The sequence below is a fragment of the Chiloscyllium plagiosum genome, chromosome 8 (assembly GCF_004010195.1).
Source record: "Chiloscyllium plagiosum isolate BGI_BamShark_2017 chromosome 8, ASM401019v2, whole genome shotgun sequence".
NCBI classification, from domain to species: domain Eukaryota; kingdom Metazoa; phylum Chordata; class Chondrichthyes; order Orectolobiformes; family Hemiscylliidae; genus Chiloscyllium; species Chiloscyllium plagiosum.
In genome coordinates, this window is record NC_057717.1 from 33,493,681 (window position 1) to 33,501,565 (window position 7,885).

Consider the following 7,885-nt stretch of genomic DNA (forward strand, 5'->3'; position numbering starts at 1 on the left):
TTCAATGTAATAGTGTAGGGGCCCCTAGTGGCCTGGCTGTGAAATGCACATTGCTCAAGTCTCTCTGAGCCCTGTTGCAAGATTTGATTGGCGAGACGGGGTCCTTCAGTCCAGAGGTGGGAATAAAGCATTACTGTTTGAGTACATTTGTACCCAAGGGGGTCTGCAAAGCAACAGGCTGGAATGTGGGTGAGTGAGAGAGTGTGATAGACGTCCGGGTGTACAGGTGTGTGTGCAGACACTGACTGGACTGAGCCTTCGTGTGAACGTTGATCACGGAATGGGGTGGGGTTAGTACGTGTCAGGCTGGCCGAGCGGTCTCAGCTGCTGATTTAAGCTGCAGCTTGTCTTTGACCTGGCGGTTTGAGTCTCACTCCTGATTGTATGGGTATAATTTTTTGTAAACTCCTAAACGAACTGGAGTGTGAGCTTGTGATAAAACTGACACCCACCCCACACCCCCCAAGGCACCTGCTGCTGGGGAGTCAGACTCGCTTCCCCTGCCCCAGGCGGGTTTACAGAGCCGCAGGTTAATGTTTGTGTCTGTGAGTGTGTGCAGCCTCAGTGTGAACGGACCACACCCTCCCCCCAGTGTCGATGGTAAAGCCAATGGAGCTCTCAGTGAAGCGAGCGGCTGCCGAGAGTGTGTGTCGCTGCACTCCATCAGACTGCAGGGAGAATTGAGGAGAAAGTGAGGACTGCAGATGCTGGAGGTCAGAGTGGAAGAGTGTGGTGCTGGAAACGCACAGCCGGTCCGGCAGCGTCCGAGGAGCAGGAGAGTCGACGTTTCGGGCAGAAGCCCTTCATCAGGACCCCCGGGAGTATTGAACCTCCTGATTGACTCGGACCAGTAAAAGCTCCAGGCGCGGCCAAATGGGAGAGAGCTGTTGTCCCGAACGTCACGGGTGTGTTAATAGCGCGACACACCGCCCAGCGTGGGGCTCGAACCCACGACCCTGCGATTAAGAGTCTCAGGCTCTGCCGACTGAGCTAGCCGGGCGTAAACTCCCAAGCCGCCCGCTATTCCTTTGGGGGCAATTGGCTTATTCCCAAACACTGCAAAAACACAGATCCACAGACAGAAGGAGATGCAGAGAGAGAGAGTGACTCTCAGAGTCTGAGTCTACATAGCTCTGTGTCGCCAGCAAGCCACGCAGTTCAAGGGGCAATTTGGGACGGGTAACACCATCTGGCCTCGCCAGACGACGTCCCCATCCCATGAACCATCACCAACCTCATCCATTCCCTTGTTAGGTAAGGAGGGAGCATCCACAAATGCTCTCCAGCAGTCCACTCTCTGTGAACTTGCAGTTATCTGACTCTCTGCTGCCCCAGTCTGGGTCCTAGTTACAAATCCCAGGCCTCGGAGTAGCTTTACTCTGAATAAAAAAGAAGATTGACCAGATCTCAGTCTGGTACAGCCTGTCAACCTGCCCAAACACAACCCTATCTTGTGAAGGCATAGCTCCAATCAAACACACTGCACTGACAATCCACAAATACCTGCAGCAGCTCAACCTGCTGTTTCTCGTTGCAAAGGTGTGAGGTGAGAGTCTGTCTGTATCAAAAGCCATACAAAAGCCATTGCTTCCAAATACACCTAATTCACATGCCTTCCTCCACTTCCTGGACCTTTCCATCTCCATATCCTGTGACTGACTCAAAGCGGGCATCCTCTTCAAGCCCACCAACTCCCACCCCGCCTCCTGTAAAACTGCAACCCATCAGTCCCCATTTCTCTGCCTCCAGCGCATCTGCTCCAAGAAGAATCAATTCCACTCCAGAACATTCCAGATGACCTCCTACTTCAAGGACCATAATTTTCCCTCCCAGAATGTCAACAATGCACTCCGGCACAACTCCTCCACTTCCCGCACCTGTGCCCTTGAACTCCACCTCTCCAACCGCAACAAGGATAGAAATCCCCTTGTGCTCACCTTCCACCTCACCAATCTCTGGATACAATGCATCATCCTCCACCATTTCTGCCACCTACAGTCAGACTCCACCACCAGAGATATAGTTCCCTCTTCACCCTTTTCAGCATTTTGCACCAAGCATTCCTTTCCTCGTTCGGTCTACGCACCCTACCAACCCACCCATCACTCCTGGCACCTTCCCTTGTCACCTCAAGATGTGTAAAATCTGCACCTACATTCCCCCACTTGTCTCCATCCAAGGGCCGTAAGGATCCTTCCACAATCTGTAAGAATTTTCCTGCAGAACCAAACACCTCACCTGCTGTGTCCATTGCTCTCGATGTGGTCTCCTCTACATTGGGCAGACAGATTGTCAACTTGCGGAATGTCCCAGAGAACATCTGCGGGACGCACACACTAAACAACTGTGCCTACCTGTGGCCAACCACTTCAACTACCCTCCCACTCCGCCAAGGACATGCAAGTCCTGGGCCTTCTCCACTGCCAAATCCCAGCCACCCAAGAACTGCAGGAAGAATGCTTCATCTTCTGCCTTTGGACACTCTGACCACACACAATCAATGTCAATTTCAACAGTTTCCCAATCACCCCGCACTGCCCACCTTATCCCAGATACAACCCTCCAATTCAGCACCGTCCTCTTGAACTGCCCTATCTGTTCATCTTCCTTCCCACCTACCTGCTCCACACACTGCTCCGACCGACCACCATCACTTTCCACTTCATCTACCTATCGCATTCTCAGCTACCTTATCCCTCCAAGCCCCACTCCCCCTACCATTTATCTCTCAGCCCCTGTGGGCCACTACATTCCTGATGAAGATCTAATGCTTGAAATGTTGACTCACCTGCTCCTCGGATGCCACCTGACCTATTGGGCTTTTCAGGAACACCTTCCACCCTGACCTCAGGTTCACCTGGACCATCTTTGACACCTTCCTCCACTTCCACATGCTTTAACCCTTTCCCATGGTTTCATGCTCTTTATTTTCCATAACAGCAGGGACCCTGGAGACTTGAACAAAGTGTCTTTCCCATCCTGTTATCCAACCCGACCCTCCTCCAAATGAGGTGTTTGAACTCCCCAATTGGAAGGCAGTTTCTTCTGGTATTCATTCAGGACTCCATGGTGGCGGAGGTTGGTGGAGGGGTTCTCGCTGAGGGGATAGTTAAATGGGAATTGACAGCAGCATGAGCCCGTGGGAAGTGTGCAAAGGCAGCGCTGAGTGAGTGAGAAACCCCCTTCGTGTCCGTGTGGTCTGTGTGTGTAACTGTGTGTGACTGTGTGTGTGTGTGTGAGAGAGATTGAGTGTGGTGCCCACTTCAATGTAATAGTGTAGGGGCCCCCTAGTGGCCTGGCTGTGAAATGCACATTGCTCAAGTCTCTCTGAGCCCTGTTGCAAAATTGGATTGGCTAGACGTGTCCTTCAGTCCAGAGGTGGGAATAAAGCATCACTGTTTGAGTACATTTGTACCCAAGGGGGTCTGACAAAGCAACAGGCTGGAATGTGGGTGAGTGAGAGGAACCCGGGAGTATTGAACCTCCTGATTGACTCAGACCAGTAACAGATTAAGGCGCGTCCAAATGGGAGAGAGCTGATCGGAGGCGGTTGTGGAGTTTTGAAAAAGCAGCATACGCCCAACGTGGGGCTCGAACCCACGACCCTGAGATTAAGAGTCTCATGCTCTACCGACTGAGCTAGCCGGGCACTCCCCATGGGTGTCATTGCAGCTACTGCTGGGGGCGGAATTTGACAATTAGCTCCCCCAGCCCCCATACACTCTCTGCAAACACACACATCCACAGAGAGAACGAGTGACTCTCACAGTCTGAGTCTACATTCCTCTGTGTCGCCAGCAAGCCAATCAGTTCAAGGGGCAATTCGGGACGGGTAACAGCCTCTGGCCTCGCCAGGCGCCGCCCCCATCCCATGAGCCATCAATTTGACACTGCCCTCCTTACGTTTCCCACCTGTCCATCGTCCTTCCCACCTATCCGCTCTACCCTCCTCTCTGACCTAGCACCATTTCCCCCAAACCCATTTCAGCTACCTTTCCCCCACCCCAACTCCCACTCCCCCTCCTATTTATCTCTCCACCCTGTTGGCTCACAATCCATCATTCCTGATTAAGGGAATGCCTGTAACGTTGAATCTCCTGCTCCTGATGCTGCCTGACCTGCTGTGCTTTTCCAGCACCACATTCAGGACTCTGATCTCCAGCCCTCAATTCTCTCCAACAATGAGAGAGAGCCTGGATCTCAGGGATGAGGCTCCAAGTTCCAGGTTGGGTGACCGAGGTGTTTTCAAACACGCATCTTCTTTCCAACAGCTCTCTGACCCACTCTGCAAATTCCCTTGACCTTTCACTGACCCTGACCCCAGGAATCAATTCTCAGAGAGAAACGTCCGAGCCCATTCTTCATAAGGCAAGACCTCCAGTCCAAGCAGTATCCTGGTAAACCTTCTCTGCACCCTCTCCCAGGCCTCTGTATCTTTCCTATAGTAGGGTGACTAGAACTGGACACAATATTCCAAATATTGCCTCACCAGGGACTTGTAGAGCTGCAGCAAAACCTCACGGCTCTTAAACTCGATCCCCCTGTTAATGAAAGCCAAAACACCATATGCTTTCTGAACAACCCTATCCACTTGTGTAGCAATTTTGAGGAACATATGCACACCCAGATTCCTCTGTTCCTCCACACTGCCAAAAATCCTGTCTTTAAATGTATATTCAGGATTCGAGTTCCACCTTCCAAAATGCATCACTTCACATTTATCCAGGTTGAACTCAATCTGCCATTTCTCAGCCCAGCTCAGAATTCTGTGTCGTGCTGCAGCCTGCATAGCCCTCTATACTATCAATGGCGCCTCCAAACTTTGTATCATCTGCAAATTTACTAACCCACCCCTCAACCTCCTCATCCATCTAGCCTGCAGACTATCGGGTATTGAGCATGGTCAATCCACCCTAACCATCCAAAGACTGTAAGGAGAACGCCTCATCTTCCGCATTGGGACCCTCCAACCACACGGGATGTGGATTTCACCAGTTTCCTCATTTCCCCTCCCCCACACACCTTATCCCATATCCAACCTTATCAGTCAGCACTGCCCTCTTGACCTGTCCTACCCTGTCCATCTTCCTTCCCACCTATCCACTCCACCCTCCTCTCTGACTCATCATCATTACCCCAACTCAATCTCCATATTGCACTTTCAGTTACCGTACCCCCAACCCCACTCCCCCTCCCATTTATCTCTCCACCCCGTTCGCTCACAATCCTCATTCCTGATGAAGGGATTTTGCCCAAAACGTCGACCTCCTGCTCCTCCGATGCTGCCTGACCTGCTGTCCTATGCTGTGTACTGTATAAAAACCATCCTTTTATGAGCTACCTTCAGTTCCGAGGAAGGGTCCCTCAACCCAAACCATGGAGTCTGGCTGCTGGTCACCATGGTGATGGTGAGGCCTACTACCGGTTGAGGCCTATTACCGGATTGAGGCCTAGTTCTTATACGCTCAGCCATGACTGATGAAAGCAGAGCGTCCCATGTGCCACCTTTACCATCCTAAATCAGATGCTGTGCTGTCTTCAGGGATGTGAAGTTTGATTTTAAACTCACATTGTCTTCACCGGCAAGACGGAGGCCGAGGGGGTGACCTGATGGAACTCTACAAAGGTATGGGAGGCATAGATAGTGTGGATAGCGGAGGCATTGGACAGGTCAACTACAATAGGGTGTTGGTTCAAGATGTGACAAGGCAGGTTTTGGGAAGAAGTGAAGGGAAATCTTTTCACTCAGAAGGAGGTGGGTGTCAATGGCGGTGGGGAATGCAGGCCTGTTAGCAACGATTAAGGCATATCTTGATGGACACATGAACATGGGCAATAAGGAATGGATCTAAATAATGGTTAGGAATGGGCGCAGATTGGTGGGTCTGTTCCTAAGTTGAATTGTATTGTATCAGTAAACAATTACACCCAAGATCGTTCTGTTCGTGTGAGCTACCCAGTGTCCTGCCATTCATTAAATGCTCCCTCACCTTGCTACTTCTTTCAACATCAGAGTATATACAATTATGAGGAGCATGGATGGTGTGGATAGTCAGAGTCCCTTTCACCAGAGTGGAGCTGTCAAATACTAGAGGGCATTGGTTTAAAGAGAGGGTCAGGACTAGTTTAACAGACATGTGTGAGGCAAGGCTTTTGTCCAGAGTTTCAGTCCCGGCAATATCAGTTCACACACACACACATCTATCAAATACTCTCTCTCTCTCAAACACACAGTTTCCCACGTGTTGCTTTGTTAGACAATGGGGCACAAATGTTCTCAAACAATTAATCCACACTACCCCTCTCCTCCACTGTGGCCCTTAACAATTCCGCCTGGTCCATCAAATGAGGTGGAATAATTTCCCAGCAGATGTTTGGGTTAGCTCCCCTCCAGCAGGGTGGTCGGTGGCGGGGTGCGGGTTATTGGTGGTGAGGTGAAGCACTGAAGGAGATCGATGTAGAACATTGTCAAAAGGATCATGCTGGAAAAACACAGCAGGTCAGGCGGCATCAGAGGAGCAGAAGAATCAACATTTTGAGCATAAGCCCTTCATCAGGAATGTGGGGTTAGGAGTGGCCCACGGGAGCTGAAAGATAAATGGGACGGGGAGTGGGGTTGGGGAGGAAGGTAGCTGGGAATGATAGGTACATGGAGTGGAAGGTAATGGTGATAGTTTGGAGCAGAGTGTGGAGCAGATAGGACAGTTCAAGAGGGTGGTGCTGAGTTGGAGGGTTCAATATGGGATAAGGTGGGGGGAGGGGAGATTGGGAAACTGCTGAAATTGACATTGATTCTATGTGGTTGGAGGGTTCCAAGGTGGAAGATGAGGCATTCTTCCTCCAATCGCTGGTTGGCTCGGATTTGGCGGTGGAGAAGGCCCAGGACTTACATGTCCTTATTAGGAGATGTCGGTGTTGGACTGGGGTGGACAAAGTTATAAGTCACACAACACTAGGTTATAGTCCAACAGGTTTAATTGGAAGCACTAGCTTTCGGAATGCCGCTCCTTCATCAGGTGGTAGCACAACCTGTTGGACTATAACCTGATGTTGTGTGATTTTTAACTTTGCATGTCATTGGCAGAGTGGCAGGGGTAGTTGAAGTGGCTGGCCACAGGTCGGTATGGTTGTTTAGATTGTGCATCCTGTCCATGTTCTCTGGAACATTCCATAAGTTGGCATCCTGTTTCGCCAATATAACTGAAGGATCATTTAATGAGGCTTTGTGGGTAGAGCTGTGAAATAAGAAGAGGATGGTGACATTACTGGGGAGACAAACACGCACAGGAATAGGAGGAGTAAATATGCAGGGAGACTAGGGAGACTTGCAAGAGGAATAGTGTTGTCACAGTAGGGGATTTTAATTTTCCCAACATAGCGTTAAAGGCTTCGATGAGGTGCATTTTGTTAAGTGCATTCAGGAAAGTTTCCTCAAGCAGTATATAAAGGGTTCTACATGGGAAGTGACAAAACTCAACCGACACTTGGGAAATAGGGCCAGACAGGTGACGGAGGTGACAGTGGGAGAGCACTTTGGGGCCAGTGACCATTGTTCTATTAATTTTAAAATAGTTATGCAGAGGTTCCTGTGAGTGTGAAGGGCAACGTTGGCAGGAATAGGGATCCCTGGATGACAAGAGATATTGAGGCTCTGATCAGAAAAAAGGAGGCGTGGCTCAGGTACATACAGCTGGAATCATGGGAATCTCTGGAGGGACACAGGGGATACAGGAGTTTACTGAAGAAGGAAATCAGGAGGGTGAACATGGAGCATGAGATAGCCTTCGCTGAGTATATTACGGTGATTCCAAAGAGGTCCTTTAAGTATATTAAATGAAAAAGTTGAAACTTTATTGCTGGAACAGCACAGCAGGTCAGGCAGCAT

The 7,885-nt window shown here is 50.2% G+C and overlaps 2 non-coding genes across 2 annotated transcripts; both read right to left on the minus strand.

Annotated features, from left to right (window-relative positions):
* Positions 1-927: 927 nt before the first annotated feature.
* trnak-cuu lies at positions 928-1,000 on the minus strand. Its single transcript has one exon. It is a non-coding gene; the product is annotated as a tRNA-Lys (tRNA).
* Positions 1,001-3,576: 2,576 nt separating this feature from the next.
* On the minus strand, positions 3,577-3,649 carry trnak-cuu. The gene has a single exon. It is a non-coding gene; the product is annotated as a tRNA-Lys (tRNA).
* Between the last annotated feature and the right edge of the window lie 4,236 nt (positions 3,650-7,885).